We start from the raw sequence: 18,594 nt of genomic DNA on the forward strand, positions 1-18,594 counted from the left end.
GGGCTTAAATGGTGCCTTGTTCTTTTCTGGCCTCTTGCATAGGGATGAATTTCAAAAGCAAAGGGAAATTACAAAATTGCTTTCAATTACCAAAAAAAACAAAAACACACCTCTTCCGAACCTTAAAATAAGGCATTTAGGACTCTCCTATGTGACACAGATTAACCCCATCCTCTGAAATAGTTTTTTACAGAATAGCTCTATGTATTCTGAAGACCAAAGAAAAGTAGACTATTTGGGCAGCAGGGACCAAGGTTGAGCCCATTGCTACATAACTTCTTTCTCTCTGATTTGGAATATAAACTGGAAATTGGACAGGTGGTATCGTATTGTCTTTTTAATATCGGAGCCAGAAAGATGTGTATATAACTTTCTCCCTATACTAATTCTGTCTTCTCCTAGGCTAGACCATTTCTCCATCTTGACAGCGGAGTATACACGAGACCTGGGTGTTTTCATTTTGAACTGACAAAGCAAGTTTTTTTGCAGAGTGGCTTATGCTGGTCAGCAATTATAAATGTGAATGCTTCAAAAGCAGTCTCCTGCTTTGTCATTGTCCGAGTCTACAAGTGTCCCATAATAAGCTGACAGCATGGTTACAGTTTCTTTGGGATAATTGGTATAGCATGCACAGTCCTTTGGATACCAGCCTTCTTTATCTTTGAGAGTGTTTCTTTGTTTCTGTTGTTAACAAATCAGTCGCATTCCTTGGTATGGATGGTGTGGGCAATTTTGCAAGGATAGCAATGCTGTTGTCTCTAATGCTGAAGTGCTGTTTGCCGCTGTCTCTCCACACTGACTCATCTCATTTAGCGGGGATACAAATAAGAAGCTTGGTAACAGTTTAACCATTTTATAATGCTGAGGTGTAACCAAACAGTGGCACAGTACTTGAGGTCTGCTAGATACACAGGGGAAGATCATTCTAAGGAGAAAAATGCTTTGTTTCATCATTGAGGCAAAGGACTTCTATGGCACAGACAGAAGTGACCATTTTCACCTGATCTGGCCCCAAAAAAGGTTTGACAGCCATAACCAAACACAAGTGTATGACTGAAGCGAGCTTTAAAAGTGTCTGATCCTGTGACAATCTGAACGCTCATTACATGAGGGTTCAGATGAAGGTGCTCCAAAGTGGAGCACATTCATTAACTTCTGTCTGTGCACACTGGGAGCAGGGCTCAGCTGACACAACCCAGCCCAACCCTCAGTGCTGTTTTCAGAATGGAAGTCAGGTAAGGGATCAGAGGGAGCTCATTCTGGGGGTTGCCCAGTTGGCACTGGAGGGTGGGGGGGGGGGTGGATTGAAGCCCCTCCCCCCATTCCAGCATGGCTTGGAAAACCCCAGACAAGACCTCCCTCTCCTGCCACGCGGGGGCATGGGTTGGGGGAGGAAGAGCTAGGGGAAGAGGCTGCAGAGATGCAGCCTCTCTTCCTGTATCTTGAAACTCAATTAGCACACCCTCCTGACCCAATGGGGTTTTGCACCAGGAGGATCAGTCTAACTCATGGCACTTGCTGTAAAGTGCCATGAGTTAGACCTGAGAGCTGCCTTTCTCTCTGCACCTCTATAGTTCAGCTGGGCACTCTTTGCATGGATGAACCTGTCCTTGGAACGCTGTGGTTTGTACTGGTATATAGTAAAACCCTCACCCCCCTCTGAGTAAAACAAGGTCTATGGGTACAGCACCACCAGATCAACTAAAACTACTAACAGTTGGAGCCTAAATGGTTCATGGGCCAGTAGGGCTGGCATCCTCCCCACTGTCAGTTTTACCTTGGAAAATCCTAAATCAGATTTGCCTGAAGTGAGAGATCTCTGGAAGCTGAACCTCTTTAATAGAAATAACTTTTATAGCTCCAATAAAAACTATTTGAATGGCTCTCTGTACCTCAGTCTACTGATTTCTATTAAATCGGTATTGAGTAGATCAACTGAGTTTTGTGGGAAGTATTTGTTCATTCCTAACGGGGAAGCTGTGGTAGACCCTTTTATTCAATGCAGTATAAGAAATGCAGAAGCCTGGTATACTGTTAGAAATCTGCACAAGCCACATAGAGAATGTGGCATTGATGTCAGTTGTTTTGAGTCACTGTTCAATTGTCGTGCACAAACACAACATATTTTCCATTGCTCCATTTCATCCTGTCTAGCAGTAGAAGTTGAATGTAAAGTCTCATCTTTGGCATCAAAATTCAGGCTGTTACAAATAACACACTTTTCTAACTGTCCTGTGGCTCCTTTCTCATCTGTGTCTGTTAAGAGCTGGCAGAGGAAGCCATTTGCAGGGCACAACATCTTTTTTTGGTCCAATAAATCCAGCAGCTATTCTCTACATTCTTAAGTGCTGCCTATTGGAATTTTTTTCTATTGGCTGTTTGCTTATGTGCAGCGACCCAGCATATGATCGTGCTTTGGGCAACTAAATGGGAGGGAGGCTAAATGACTGCACAGATGCTTTTCCTGGCCTGGGGTTGATCAGTCACCAGTCTTCTCTAACTACTATCAGTCCAAGTTACCCCAAGGGAATTGTTCTGTTCTGAAACTGTTCTCTCCCTGTAGCATCCTTCCCACAGAGTACCCAAGGAAGATGATATGGAAGCCTCAGTGATGGAAACCTCAGCTACTACATTTGGAGGATTTTTCTGGCCACTTAGTATCATTCTGACCAGCACAAAGGACCACAGTGGTGACCTATTACTCAGTCCTTATTCTTATTCTTATTTATATTACAGTGGCACCTTGATGATGGAGAAGGAGAAGGAAGGCCCCATTGTGCTGGATACCGTCCAACTGTATAGTAATAGAAAGTTCCTTCTCAATGGAGTATACATAAGGGCAAACAAGCCCAGGAGGGGAAAGGTCCTTGAAAGGAAAAGTGACTTGGCCAAAGTCATATAATAATAAATGCAGATCACAAATCCAGATCCTGTGATCCTGCCTACATTCTGCACTGCTGTTATGGCTTTCCATTAGAATACCATTATTTTTTAACACAAAATCTTCCTTTATTTTACAATGAAAGAAAGTGAAGAACTAAAATACATTTTAAAAAAAGGTTGGTCATTCTGAATTCCTGTTAATAAAATAAAATTTAAAAAACCAAACAGAGATTACAATGATGCACCCTATTTGATGGATGAAAAGTCGTGTTGATTTCATCCAAATTCTTTGGCGAGGCAAAGAAGAGATTTTTGTTTTTGTTTGGCTTACAATTTTGTGGTGCATGTCTACACTAGCTTGTCTACACTTTTATAAAATTCCATTCAAGCTCTATTTAGTATGCAGCAGAATTATTGTACTTGCTATATATCAACTTTAAATCTGCTTCAATACAACCTTAAATGCCTTTCTTGCAGTATATCACTTCATCAGTCTAGCTTAACTAGAGCTGCTTTGTCATTTTTTATTGCCCCCATAAAATCTAGGAATGGAACACTTTGATTTTTCTAGCAGTAATGCTAGAACGTTCAGAATGCGTAACAGAATGCGTAACGTTCATCTAAATAATACCTATGGTATTTCAAATGAGTGTATTATGAATATAATTAGAATGGATATAAACCTACTTCATCCATCAAGATTCCTATATTTTGTTGCCTGCATCTAAGCGTATGGCATCTTTCAAGTAAGCCTTTAAATGATAACTGACATTGTGCTTTTAATGCTGCACATAAAATCATATCACAACGTGGGGGAGGGAGGGAAATTAGGTTCTTGTAATTTTTATGTTTTAATTTCAAATTTTTAGAGCTGTCTAGATTTTTCCTTGGAGTGAGTTGTACCAGAAAGTTTTATTCCCCCCGCACCCTTAGGCATATAGAAATTGCCATATTAGATCAGGCCGGTGATCTATCTAGTCTAGTAGTCTGCCTGTTTCTTAGACTCGTAAGAGGAAAATGTAAAATATGATGCTACGTGTTATGGAAATGTCTGTTCACTGGGAGAGATTCTTCCTAACCCGCTTCAGTTTTAGTTTAGTGTGGGCCCTGTACCATGAAGATTTATAGCCTTCCCCCAAAAATTGAGCTACAGTTGTTTATTTCTCCCCTTCCCTTCCCTCATTGGAGATATTGGTTCCAGTCTAGGTCCTGCTGCCTTTCTTGACTTTCCTCAGAGAAGTCATTTCACCTTTCTGTTCCTTGATTTCCTCTTCTGTTATTATCCTGACCTTAGGTTAAAGCCTTGAGGACCTACAAAGCAAATATACAATTTAAGATCTAGACAGTATTGGCTTTAAAACATATTTTAATTCTTAATATTGTAACTGCAGATGTTCACACCATCCATCTAAATCTTTGGTAATGCTGAACATCTCTTTGCCCCAGTGATGTATTGTGGCTCTATGTTCCAAACTCTAATTGTATACTATGTAAGAATTATTTTTTTTGTTTTTAATCGGTGAAAGTGAACTGTTACTTTCCAGAAATCTTAGGGATTGAAGGTGGCACAGGGTAGGGAGGCAGCTTTGCATTTCAACTGATGGGTGAAATTGTGTGTTTACAGTTAGCATTCGCATTAAAACATCCCAATTAGCTTTTGCACTGTTTCCATTAGTAGTGCTAATGTACATGAGAAAATAATGTCTCTGTAAGAAAAAGAAAACTGTAACCAGATATGTCAAAACAGCCCTCCTCAGCTATGTCATAAATACCCCCTCGTTACTCTCATTTTGTTGAATGAATATTAATAATACATTTTAAATAATACCTATCATAATATAGCATGAGTGGGGAATAGGAACACCTCTCTAACTAATTACAGTTGTTGAATGACATTGGGAAATGGTTCTGGGTTAAATCACTGTTCCTTGGACGTGATTGAATTAGCATAGATTGAATGCCAGTGATAATTCTACGCAATTGTGAGATCTGTAGTTTAATGCATCTGGCAGAGAGACAGGGATTTTCTTTCTCTTACAACCCCCTATAATCCTTTTCCTTTAGTGCTCATGTCTATCCAGGCTTCAGTTTAATAAAAGGCCAAAGATATCAGGATTCTGCTGAGCTTCTGTGGCTCCAACACAGAGAGAATGAGATGTCATCTCAGGGTGGTTGTGGTTCAGAATCATTAAAAAGACTAATGGGTGGATTGGAGGGCTATGTTTATATTTCCAATTGCTTGTATACTGCAGAAGACACCCTTCTTAACAGTAAAGTGTATATGCTTTCTTTAATCCAGTAGCCCAAGAACTAAGAGGACAAAAGAGAGCCTGGAGCAATCACTACTTCGGAGTTTTATTTTTACAACATTTTGTATATGTTTGTGTTCATTTGTATTAGAGCTGGACCAAATCTGAAAGACTCCATTTATTTTTAGCCAGGGCAGGGTAGGAGCAGTTGAAAACTTCCTGAGGTTTGTGCTTTCTAGTGCTGTACAGGTTTTAGTGATCCTACAAACCCCAGGGGTTAGGCTACATTTCCCTGAGCACCATCCACAGATACTTTATTTCTTAACTACCTACCTATAGGAAAAAGACCCCTCTATAGTTAGCTTTGTATTTTTAACTGGTGAGCCTACAAGGTGCCGCCCTGCCCTGCCTTCTGCCTAACTATCCACAGGTAGAAACTGAGCACTGCTGGAGTTAGATGGATGGATGTGTGTGTCTGTATAGAGAGCTTTCTTTATGGATGCCCCTACATGAACAGGCTCATGCAGTTGTGATCTCCTTGGTTTATTGAATACAGTGAAACCTATTTGCGTGACTTTTCCACAGACCTGGGCTTTAATCTCTGAAGTAGCCATGAACCCGAACTTGAACAGTAACCTCATCCAGAGTGGAATTCTTCTTGGCCCATTTTCTGCTTCAAAGGATCTTCAAAGGATCACAGGTTCCACTTACACACCTAAATAAGCAGTTAGTTTCTCCAAAGACCTGCCAATAGTTGCTGAGCTGTTTCAAAACAGCTGAGCTGTTTCTCCCATTGTTGTGGGAGAAAACTCCCTGGAGTTCGTTGTTTAGCTGCATAGGAACTAGGCAACAGGGGTAAAGGCTTTTACTGCAGTTTATTTGCTCAAGCAAATGACCATAAGCCAGCAAAGAGGCAAAATGGCCCCCACTATACTTTTACAATAAGGTAAGACTACAGGGTCAGCACATAAGCAATACTTATGGTCATCATCTCCTTATATGGTGCTTCACAAATTGTCATAGTAACATTACATTTATCTATTATAGCTAGTACTTTTCCAAAAGCAGAAATTAAGTAACGGTTACATGTTATCTTTTACATTTCAATCTGTTTTCTGTTTTCAGCGGTGCTATCCTCTGCTCCTTTCTCTGGGCCCCTCTTTATCTTTTTTAGTTCCATGCTGTAACTGGTTTCCAGTGCACAGACTTATACAGATTTACTTATTTTTCCCTCAGAAAATGGTTGGCACAGTTAAAATGGCTACTTAACATAAGCAAATGGCTGGCCTAGGAGACCAACACCTTATCAAAGCCCACAGAAGAATTCCTGTTCATGTCACAGGGCTTTTGCAACTGCCGGACAAAGAGTTTGGAGGGCCAAGGAGTGGTGCAGTCTATGAAGAGACAAGAGATAACACAGGACAAAGCATGCCCTGTTCAACACAATTACATACAATCATATATAATTCATATACAGAAAAATGTAATAACTCTGTGGGATGAACTCCCAGAGGAGATCAAGTGAATCCAGACTCCCACAATCTTCAGGAAATGTTGCAAAACTTTCTCACTTGAGACAGCATAAATGATACTCGCAATACAAATATGCTGGAGCAGCCCACCAAAACCTCCATACCTAAGCAAAGTACCCTTTACCAGAAGGGTAAAAATGCCAGATTCGTCACTGTTGCGAATCGACCACTGTTGAAGGTTTTCAAGTTCTCCAGTGAGGGGTGGCAGTACACAGCTCAAACTGAAGTAGTTGAGAGGGAGAGGGAGAGGGAGAATTTGGTGAACAGGGCACAGGAGCTGCAACTGCTGGGTGAGCAGAAGGTGCAAATTGGGATCATTCACAGGCATACTGCAAGGCTTAATTAATTAGCATTTGCCAAGGGCTTCAAGATCCTTGGTGGAATAGGGTGTTCAAGAGTGAAATGTGCCCCTGTGATCCTGGTTACACTTGATCCTGGTGTAATCCTTGCAGGTTGGGCACCTAAATGCCTTTGAGGATCTAGGCCTACATAGGATCTTAGGAAAGTAAGTCTGGAAGGGAACTCGTAAGGTCATCTGGTCCCTTGTGCCTCTGCACAGCGGTAAGCTTCACTCTGAGAAGGAAAGGATAATAATGATTTTATCTTTAAAGTGCTTTGGAGGGATTTCATGGTTGCCAGGAATTGTTATTATTCCATTGTTACTATCTTTAAAATGCTCGATTATGGTCATTTGGGGTATTCCACAGCTGACCTCTATTTGTTTGGATTTTTTTTTCTTTTTAATTTAATTTAATCACTGGATTTTCTTTATATGTTTATGACAAAGTATACTTTGCATCCTATGGTGCAGTGGTCATCACAGGATTCACAGAATGCAGTACTTGCGTGTCAGGGAAAAGGAATAAATAAGTTTCATGGACTGGACACAAAAAAAGAAAAACTTTCAGATTTGTTAACTGGGGCTAGAAACCAGCCCTGGCAGAGGATGAGAAACATTTGTTTTTCAACCAAAAAAAAAAAAAAAAAAAAAAAAAAAGCCTGATTCCCATTTCAAATGTTAACTTTAGAAAACATCACTATTTATTTTTTTTAATTCACAGCTTAGCTTTTGTAATGCTAGAAATCAAATGCAGTACGAAAGTTTCAATGCCAGTAGCCTGAAATCAGATGTCCTTGCTTTCACTAGGTGTGCCACTGAAATGCTTCCTGATGTTTCCCAGACCCAAGGCTGCAAAAGCCTTCCCTGTTACCCAAGGAAGAATTCACAGCAGCAGGCTCTGGCCTGAGAGGTACAACTAAGTTATTTTAATGAGATTTTCTGCAAGTTCGCCATTGCAGCATAGGTAAGGGCAACGGCATACCAAGATGCATCTTACAGAGGTCTAGAGTACATTCCACTAAACCGCTCAACTTTTTCACTTATTGCATTGGTTTTGCAACATCACCCTATAGTGGTTGGTTTCCAAGAAAAAAAATATTTGAAATGCAATACACAGAGGTGATGCAAGTGATAAGATTGGAGTGTTTGGATAGCAGGTTACATCCAAAATTAGTTTCTAATGAAATGATCAGAGCCAGCCCATGCAAGGGATGGAACAGGTCTTCTTGAGTGGCAATCTTGTTGGCTCTTCCCACGAGCCTAGTTCTATTTGTTTGTAAATGAATTGGTAGCAACTTCCAGGCTTGTAAAGTAACTTTGCATCACTAGGCCACACACAGTATTCTTACCATTATTGGTAAGAATATTCTTACATTATTGGTCTTCTTCATCTATTAACAGACAGCAGCTTTGCAACTGTAACATTGCATTACCATCTATACCACCCCAGGCCAGGTATTAAATATTCAGATACGACAGTGCTGAACTTTGGACTGAAAATGGAAATCCCGTCTTGGGAAAAATAGCAACATCATGCACATAACAGAGCAATGACAGGGCTGGGTATGTAAGTTTTGGTTTGCTGATTCACAGCCTGATTCACAGCCTATTAGGCCAAATTGTCCCTACCTCTGCAGTGGATTGCAATAACATGCTCAAGAGAATCACAATAATGAAGTTCGTAAGAGAACTTCCTCAGACTTCAGGGTGAGTTGGATCCATTGTTTCACTCAGTGCTTTTCAAAATTTAGAGATGAATCTATTTTTTCCTTCAGGTACTGAGTGCTTAGATGTGTAATTTCTTTCCCCAGAGCATGTAAAGGGAGGGGAAACATAGAGACCATGAGAAGAACATTATTACTTTCCACCTGCTGAAGAACTGTAGGAGGAATTTATTTTTTCTTTGCCATTTTCTTTTAAGATTGTGCTGGACAAGTCAGGAGATAATGTCAGGAGAAATATCACAGGCACAGGACACATTTCCTTATTTTTAGAATGGTGCAAAACTTAGCAGCTTTGTTTTGCAGGGGCTTGCACTCCCAGGTGTTTTATTTTGGGTTCCAGGTGAAAGTTGAGATGACTTGCACAATAGATGAGCCATACTAAAAACCTGAAGAAAATCTACCCCAGCTACCAAGGATGAAGTTTCTTTTTCTTTTCTGTCTTATTATTGTCACTAGTATATTGGCTACAATTGTACCTTCTGTCAATCTTACATTAAGCAGCAGGTACAATAAAAATGTGAACCAAACAATAAATAAATAAAGCCAGCTTTTGAAGGAGATATAATACTCTGAAACTACCTGCCTATGTCCATTAAAAATTGCTTGAATTATTTGGGATCAGGTATTAAGTCTGGATCTCCAAGTCTAATTTGGGCAGTTATGTGCTGCCTGCCAAAAATCCACCGTGTTTTAACTATAAACCAAATTCTTTTCTACCGTTTTTCTCCACTTCCAGGCCTAACGTGCTGCGTATCATCCCACGGGCTTCATTAACAATCGTGTCTTCCAACCAGAACCAGTGAAGCATGAAGTCATCCCGAAGTTAAGATATTCAAAGGCAACCAGTTTCTTGGGTGCTCAGCTTGGAACAGCTTTAAGGGACTTTTGATACGAGCACAGTGAACACCCAGCAATGGACACCTCTCCCCACTTCTGCAAATCCTGGCATTTGCAAATCCACTAACAATATATTTTTTTTAAATAATGCTTCCATATTTTACCTGTAGTTTGTGTCATCACTCATATGCTATTCTTCTTTTACAAGACAGTTTAATGTTGTGCAGTTTGACAGATGAAGTATTTTATGCACAGCTACACAAAATAAAAGTGATTTACTTTCATTAAAACAAGGAGATGGCAAAATAAAATTTAAGGCCAGATCCTGATATTCTTATTCATGTTGAGAAGTTGCAGACTCTCTGACACTTCCCACAATAATCAGTAAAATGCCTCATGATATTCTTGGGCAGGAAGATGTAACCTTGCCATTGGTTGCCTTATGTGTTTGCAGTACAGAAGGAAAATTTCTGGATGGCTCATTCATTACTAAAATAGTATATCTGCTCAGAAGCAGGGAAAAAACAGAGAGTAATATCAAGGCAGCAGGCCAAGTGGTTCCTGAGCTACGGGGGGCCAGGTGGTTCCCTGCGCAGCAGTGGCGCTCCTCAGGCAGCACCCACCGCTGGCACCCAGCCCAGGTGGTCTCAGGGGCACTGCAGCTGCGGAGGAAAGCACCAGGCCCCCACACAGCTCAGGCAGGCTCCAGAGAGTTTAAAGAAAATCAGGCTCACTGCTTTTCCACGCCCCCCTTCAGTGGAGCCTGCCACTGGAAAGAATCCTGTGATCCTTGTAGATCCTGTGCTGGAAAGAAAGACTTTTAGGAACATAGAACTGGAAAGGATCTCCTGGGGTTGGAGTCCAATGCTGTCACAGGCAGCCTATTCATAATTTTAACATGTTTCTTCTTAAAATGAGCTGTTTTTGCTGTCACTGGGTTTGGCCAGTTGCATGTTTTGGCTTTTTTTTGCCAGGCACTGGGGCTTCCCCAGTTGATTAGGGTGCCCAGGCTGCTTGTTGTAACTATGCAGACAGCACACCTGTGGTAAAAGGCGTGAGGAGGAAATTGGGAAGAGAAGAAATGGATACAAGCCGAGATGGAGAGCTGCCCTGGAGCAGCCATTTGAAGTACATCAAAAGTGTTCTTGATCCTGCAAAACCCGGGTCACTGTGGGTCACTTCGTGCAACCTTTTCTGCTCACCACTTGCACGAAAACCTGGGTGTTCGTGTAAAACATAAAACTTTGAAGAGATACACACTGTCCTCTCCCTGTAGCAACCTACACCACCCATGATTGCTTTCTGCCATTCAGATTTGGTGCCAGGTTCTGCTGGAGGTACTGCTCAAAATGAGAAATGACAACCAAAATGATCTAGGGCAGGGGTTTTCAACCTTTTTTGGTCGGTGTACCCCCAGCAGGCTACAGAAGTGGGGAGTCCCCCAGTAGCTGATCAACCAGTTGGGCAGGGGTGTTCAAAACCGCGGTGAAGCGACAGCGGTGAAAATAAAAGCACCGGCAGCACGTTGGGTACAAGTGGTGCAAAGTGTTGGCGGCCCCACCCCCTGCTTCTCCATGCCACTGCTGCATACCCGCTAGAGCTTTCCTACGTACCCCCAGGGGTACGCCTACCCTTGGCTGACAACCCCTGGTCTAGGGGATGGAAGAAGAAACCCATAACAACGGAGAATCCACAGCAGTCTGCTGTCCAACATCACCAGAGGCCTTTGATTCATTAGGAAATGGTGTCTGAAATTTTCCTCTGATGTAAATTAAGGCAGAGCTACTGACCATCCCACCAGGTACCATAAGTCCGCCTAACTCTATTGAAATCCATCCTATTTTACATCATCTGAGGCTCTGCCCCAATGAAATTAAATTAACAAAAAACAAGTTCATATTCAGAGATACCAGATGATGACCAAAAGGGGCTGAAGGAATTCCTGGTACAGCTCAGCTGAAAGGAAATCTTCAAAGGATACAACTGCCTCGCTCTCACCTGGAGGTTAATGTTGAAAACTTAGTTCACAAACCAGGCAGCATCAGTGCTCTCTGTAGGGGGCTCTAGACTTCCAGACAACTGCCCATCGACCAACCATTTTTATGACTATCAATCTCTGCTCAAGAAACAGTCAAGGACTAGAACGACAAGGTCAGGGCTGCCTGGGCTGCAGAAGAAATCTGACAAGCAAGGAAGAGATGAGCGCCAAAAAGAGAAGAAAGCAACATAACTGAAGGCACCTGTTTTAGGGTAGTGTCTGTATATACACCTGCTCTTGTTTCTAGCATCACGGTCACCCCACAAACAGGGAGAAAGCAGAACAAGTCTCTTCACAGAACAGGTCTTGCCAGCATAAGCAACATACAGAACATAAAACTAGGAGAAGGAAATGAGCCAAATGTTGCAAATGTATCATTTAAGGGATAGGCAAACAATTCAGGGAAGCATATAACCACTTCAATCTCCTCCCAAATCCAGGCTTTTGCACAGCATCACTAAAATGATGGCTTAACTTGTGATCACTGACTGAGAGCTGTATTCTTCATAGGAATCTTGGGGTTTCACTGAATGTCTTGACCACTAATTCCTCACTCCTTCCAGTATGAGTCAAGCTGGCTGCCAGAACTCATCGCCCAAACCATTCATCCTGCATATGTCAGTGCATAAAAACCAGACCCCAGCCTATTAATTGCTTTAGCACAGAAAAAAACTGCATGATTTTTTCAGTTTGGGTACAAGAGGCAGGCTTGCACTGAGCACTCCGTTCTAAACAGCTCTGCATTTTGTTACATGTCTGAACCTGGACCTTGTTTTGGAGGTTAGGATAACACAGGCCATTGTCCTCTTCTACTGACTGAACATGATCAGAAGATAACAACAGCCTGTTACAACTAGTAAGAGTCCTGCAGCTTAAGCAGCAAAAATTGACATTTTTAGGGCTAAAGGCTCTAAATTTACTCTTATATTTGTCGTGGAAAACACATGCAGCAAACTTTTGGGTCAGGTCATCAGAAGCTTTATTTGGCTAGAGCTACAGCTGTAGGAGGGGCCCAAAGTGACATGGATTCACCATGCACTTGGAGGGGACTCCCTCCCTAAACGTTAAAGCAAAAGGCTTATATACTTTTTTAACAGCCACCTACAATTCACGTGAACATATAGTGAAATTTTTTAGAAACCTAGCTGCAGTAACAGTTACAAAAACATTATTTTCCTTTCTTTATTACAAAACACTCTTTTCTTGCTGTCTCAGTAACCGCTGATTACCACTGCTGATTACATTCTTCCTCTTTTCTTAGCCCACACTTTTACACAATGCCTTTTGTTTTATCTTTACAACCTTTTTTCGATCGCCTTTGCTTTTTTTACACCACAGTCCTTTTGAGACTTTTGAGTCTCATCTTAGCCTTAAAATTTCAATTTTGTAAGTCCTTCGATTCCATTCTGCAGCCGTAGTTCATTTCTACTTTCGATCTGCTCACACCTTTGCAACACCATTATTTTAGTTTTCTTTGAGATACTAGAAATGCTCTGCTTAGTTCTTTGGATGTTCATGCAGACACAACACAAAATTAGTTGTATTAGCCTAAAACTAAAATCAGGCACAAAACAGACATTATTTTTCCGAGCAAGCCTTTGAATAGTCCCCAAGGGGACCAACTGAACCAGTCAGCTAAAGTATCTTTTGGAATGAAGGAAACCTCAGCTCCTTTTGCAGCATGTGCTAGCACATAATTTACTTGCTCTTCTACTAACTGGAAAGTACTATTCACATATGTGCAACATTCTTGCCCTATTACAGGCACCCTCTTCAGAAGCTAAAACAAGAGCCAATTGGTTTTGCATAACTATTTGTCGTAACTCATCTTGGTTTTGGTCTATGGTTTTTCCCAGACTGGTTATAGCAGTTTCAGTTTCTAAGGCCAATTTTTCAACTACTTCTTGTAGTCGCAGGGTATATCTTTCCAAACAGGAGATAGCTGGGCCGGTAACTAGTGGAATTATTCCTGCTACAGAGCACTCTATTAATTTTCCCAAAGTTAAAGGATTTTTATAAGCTTCAAGGGTAGCTACCGCATTTTGTTTTTGGTCTGCTCTCTCTTTTATTTCTGTGATGCCCTTGAGGCAAGACCTTTGTTATCCTGACGGTCAGAGTTAACCAGGCAAGATAGCAGGATCCAAACCAATTTGGCAGTAGTTGATGGTAGGGTTTAGTTTCACATACCTAATAGGTTCCTCGCAGAGCCTGGTTATTTCTAAAGGAGCCGTCATACCAGTCAAGGGCTAACCGACCTCCAATAGGAGAAGGCCTCCCCAAAATGTCAGGAGATGCTGACTTTTTGGTGCCATTTCTATAGCAATGCCCTCTTAAATTAGAACATTCCCATATGGTAATAGTTGACCACTTCATTGGTTTGCAGGATATTGCGCCAGTTCCACTAGACTGGTTATATGGGTTATATCATTCGTTAAAACTTTGGCACCATGTTCTCTCTTTGGTATGATTGTTCATCCACACCCCTTTTCCCATATCATAATGTTTGCAGCTATTATTTCCCACTGAATATTTTTTTTGCTGGGAGTAGTTGTGTACTCAACACAAACCTCCCTGTAGGTACCCTGCCATCAGGTGGTATTGTTTGGGTCTGCCTACCTCACAGTTAAATTTATAAGGGTTAAAGGCCGTGGTATAATTGGAAATTCTGCATCATTGGTTCTGGGGATAAGTCCACAGACCCAACAATCAGATGTGTTTAAGGCTTCAGTAATCTTTTGCAAGAATTTTAAGTATACATTTGAAGCACTTAAAGCAATTAAGCTAAACAAGATAGCAGTTATGACAAGTTTTTTAAACATGTTGGCAAGTATTGTTTGGCTTGCCTCTGCAGGCAATTCTTCAGGGTTTCGTTGTCTATTTGTTCGCCTTGAACAATAGCACTGATCTGGTTGAGGTGATGATCTTCCAAATGGAAACATGTATGTTTTCTGAGCTCGTCAGTTGGATCAGGGTGTTAGGTTCATCAGTGAGATTACTATCACTTGCGCCTTGATACTCCTCACTTGCTTGAGTGAGGTCCTGAGGGTCTTTGTCCTCAGCCTCAGGGAAAGGTTTCAACTCAGCGGCCTCAGGATCCAATGGTGACACTTTCTTGCAGTGCGAGGCGTGTCACCATTGGATCCTGAGGCATGTCACCATTGGATCCAAGGTCTGGCGACCTTGGCAATGAATGTTAGTGGTCAGAAGCACTTGAAAGGGCTTCCATCTGGGTTGAAGTGCGTTTTTCCATTGATGAACCTTTACGTAGACCCAATCTCCTGGCTCAAGGTCGTTACAAGGAACATCCGGTGGTTGAGGACCTTCTTGGACCTGTGAATGAACAGACCTAGCATACTTCATTAATGCTTTGCAATAATTTAGGACAGTTTCATCAGTAAATTGCTTGGTGTGGGGCTACAGGTGTTGTAGCCGGCATTCTCATGCGTCATGCCATTAGTATTTCATAAAGGGTTAATCCATGTTTTCTGTTGACGGTGTTTTTAATGTGCATAAGATCAATGGGCAGTGCATCGGGCTATTTGAGACCTGTTTCAGCGCAGATCTTTGAAATGCGCATTTTCAAATCTGAGTTTTTACGTTCTACAGCATCACTTGACTGTGGATGATAACTGCAGTGTAGGTGTTGCACTGAGCACTGCACTGCATTGAGAAATCAATTTGCAAGTTCACAAACGGTCTCCATGGAGGGGGATGGGCTGCGGGTGTCATTTTTACCCATTGCCCAATATTGTGAGCTAAACAGATGGGACAGGAGCTGCAGTACTGTTGTGCCATAGAAGGAAAATTTGGGGCAAACCAATCCTTTTGTACTGTAGCAATCATGCCTCCCTTGCTGGTATGGGCTTCTGAATGAGTCAGACGAGCAAGGTATGGCAAAAGCTCTCTAGGTGCTACCAGGCAGCCGTCCAGGGAATGCCATAGAGAGTCAGGGTGCAGTGAACACCCTGCACGCAGCCAGCCACCTTTTTTCCTTTTTTGTGGCCTGATCTTGAAGAAAGGTTTGAGAGGCTAGCCAGAGGAGACTGGTTTGCTGAAAAACAAACAAGATAGGAGCCTGTGGGCTAGAAAGGGCCGCATTTCTTGCAGAACGGTCTACCAGATCATTTCCTCATGTGACATCATCAAAAGGTTTTTCATGAGCTTTACACTTAACAATAGCAATAGCAGAGGGCAATTGAACAGCTTCCAAAAGTTCTTTGATATAACAGCCATGACTGATTTGGGCTCCTGATGAAGTGAGGAATCCTCTTTGTTTCCAAATTTGTCCAAAATCATGAACAACACCAAATGCATACTTAGAGTCAGTATAAATGGTTGTGATTTGATTTTTTGCAAGGATGCAGGCATGTATTAGAGCAATGAGTTCAGCAACTTGAGCAGAACGAGCTTGAGGTAAGGAATAGGCTTCTAAAACAGCATACTGAGTGCATACTGCATATCCAATTTGCAGTATTATGCAGGCAACCAATTTGCCTGCATAATTTCTAAGACAGGTGTGGTGGGCCAGTAGGGGGTGCTCCTGCATTGAGCCGCCCACCTCCCTGTGCCCAACCACCTTCCAGGCTCCGAGTGCATCCCTTGGGGTGCCTCACGTCCGGCCGACCCCTTCCCTGGAGCACACCCGCTAGCCTGGGGTTCCGCTGCCACCATCCAAGGCTCTGGACTCACTTCTGGTGATCATCCAATGGGTACTAGACCCAATACAAGCACTTGGGGCACTTCCCCAAGTCAGGGGCTATTTAGGAAAGTCTCCCTTAGTCCTAAGGGGCCTCCTCGGCATAATTTAGACCCATCCCTCAATAAGTCTCCCACACCAGTCACAAAGGAGAACTTTATTCTACAGGGGGTAGGGCAGAAACAGAGTAAAAGGTAGAGCAATATCATAGAAATATTACAGGAATATCAAAGGAATCCCATAGAGCAAACCAGGGTGGCTGAGGTAGCCGTTTAAACATGCATCTGAGTTACTGAAGTTAAATATCTAATTGGATCTCTAGTAGCTTACTCACTCGCATCGTCCAGAGGTGGTTGGAGGTTTCCTCTGGAGGCAGGGCACTCTTGGAGCATGCGGTGATGAGGAGAGAGCCAGTTTCAGATTCACCTGGATGACCGCATGGCTAATGGCTTTCTTCCTGGACCGGGCCCTTAAATAACCTCTCTGACCTCAGCAGCCCGGTCCAATCGAAGCTGCCAATACTGGCCACAAGCTGACCAATCTACCAAGCATCCCTGGCTACCTGGGCCCGCGCGCAGGGCCGGGCCTTTCCCCCCTGCCCAGGTGACCAGAGCATTGCCTCCCAGGCGCCAGGCTTTTGTCATGCAGACAAGGTGGGAGATCCCCGCCCTGAGGGATTCAACACCAGCCTCTCAGGCTGGTGGAGACAGATCTCTGGAGAGGGGCACCGACATTTCTGCCACAACAGGAACTATCTACAAGCAGAGCAAGGTCAGAGTTTGGGATAGGAATGTCCTTAAGGTCAGTTCGAGGGGTTAATAATTGAGTTGTGACAGATAGGCAATCATGAGGTTTACCATCAGAGGCAATTGGCAGAAGTGACGCTGGATTCAGAATTGAACAGCAATTTAAGGTCACATTTGCAGCTGACAGTAAAAGTTTCTCATATTTAGTAAGACGGGAATTGGAAAGATGCTGAGTCTGTCCCTTCAGAAAAAGAGCCATTACAGCATGAGGAACTGCAACAGTTAAAGGTTGTCCTAGAACTAGAGTATCGGCCTTTTCAACTAATAAAGTGGCAGCGGCCACTGAATGAAGACAAGGGGGAAATCCTGCAGCCACGGGATCAAGGGCAGAAATATAATACGCAATTGGGCGATGCTTCTCACCATGCAGCTGAGTAAAGTAAAGTGAGTAAAGTGACTCCTTCCCGTTCATAACAAAACAAAGTAAAAGGTTTCCTGTAATTAGGGAGTCCAAGAGTGCAATAGTGAGGGCTTGTTTAAGGGCCACAAATGCTTGCTCAGCTTCAGAAGTCCAAGGTAGGGATTCCCAAGTGATATCATGGGTCACTTGCAAGGGTTTTGTAAAAGCAGCAGGATCCACTGTCTACAATAACCCGTTGCACCTAGGAATCCCCTCATCTGTTTTCTAGTCATAGATTTGGGAATGCCAAGGATAGCTTTAGTTCTACCAGACGAAAGGTGGCATTCTTCTGCTGAAATATCATGCCCCAAATAGCTTACAGAGCTGTAGTTTAGATTTTGAGGCTTTGTGGCCCTTCTGAGCTCAGGCCGTAAGGAGTATCAAAGTATCTTGCTTACAAGCCTCCAAAGTGGGTGAGGCTAACAACAGATTATCAACATACTGAACAATGGTGGACCTCCCCTTTGAATGTGATAGAATCTAAATCCTTCTTTAGGATCTGGGAAAACAGAGTGGGAGATTCTGTATATCCCTGAGGGAGTCTTGTCCAGGTATATTGGAGTCCTCAATAAGCAAATGCAAATATATACTGGCTATCCTCATGAACAGGGATAGAGAAAAAAGCAGAACAAAGGTCTACTACTGTAAAATAAGCAGGGTCAGAAGGGATACAGGAAAGAACAGTAGCAGGGTTAGGGAAAGCGGGTAAAACAGCAGCATTTACAGCTCAGAGGTCTTGTACAAAATGATACATATCTTTACCAAGTTTCTTAACAGGTAGGATAGGTGTGTTGAAAGGGATTACCCTTGCTCAAGGAGTGAAGAAATAACAGGCTTAATTCCCTCTTCAGCCTCCTTCTAGATAGAATACTGCGGAACACGAGGAAGTGGCTTGGTAAGTTTAAAGTAATATACACTGGTTCAGCACTCAGCATGTGCCCCACTTCATTTGCATGGGTGGACCACAGCTGTGGAGGTACCCGTGCCAACAGTTCCTCTTGCAAGAAGGAAGTGTCGGGATCAGAGTACTCCTGAGTTAGCACAGCCACAAGCTCGGTTTCCCTATGTTCCGGTACTTCAAGGTAAAAA

General features: G+C 42.5%; 1 long non-coding RNA gene across 3 annotated transcripts in view; it reads left to right on the top strand.

Annotated features, from left to right (window-relative positions):
• The window catches only part of LOC132245584 (uncharacterized), a 69,393-nt gene extending 59,304 nt beyond the window's left edge, over window positions 1-10,089 (top strand). For all 3 annotated transcript variants that reach the window (XR_009457287.1, XR_009457288.1, XR_009457286.1), the window contains 2 exons: window positions 7,812-7,914; window positions 9,465-10,089. This is a non-coding gene — a long non-coding RNA (uncharacterized LOC132245584). The remainder of the gene's footprint in view (window positions 1-7,811; window positions 7,915-9,464) is intronic.
• The last annotated feature ends 8,505 nt before the right edge of the window (window positions 10,090-18,594 follow it).

This window comes from Alligator mississippiensis, chromosome 15 (genome assembly GCF_030867095.1).
Source record: "Alligator mississippiensis isolate rAllMis1 chromosome 15, rAllMis1, whole genome shotgun sequence".
Lineage (NCBI taxonomy): Eukaryota > Metazoa > Chordata > Crocodylia > Alligatoridae > Alligator > Alligator mississippiensis.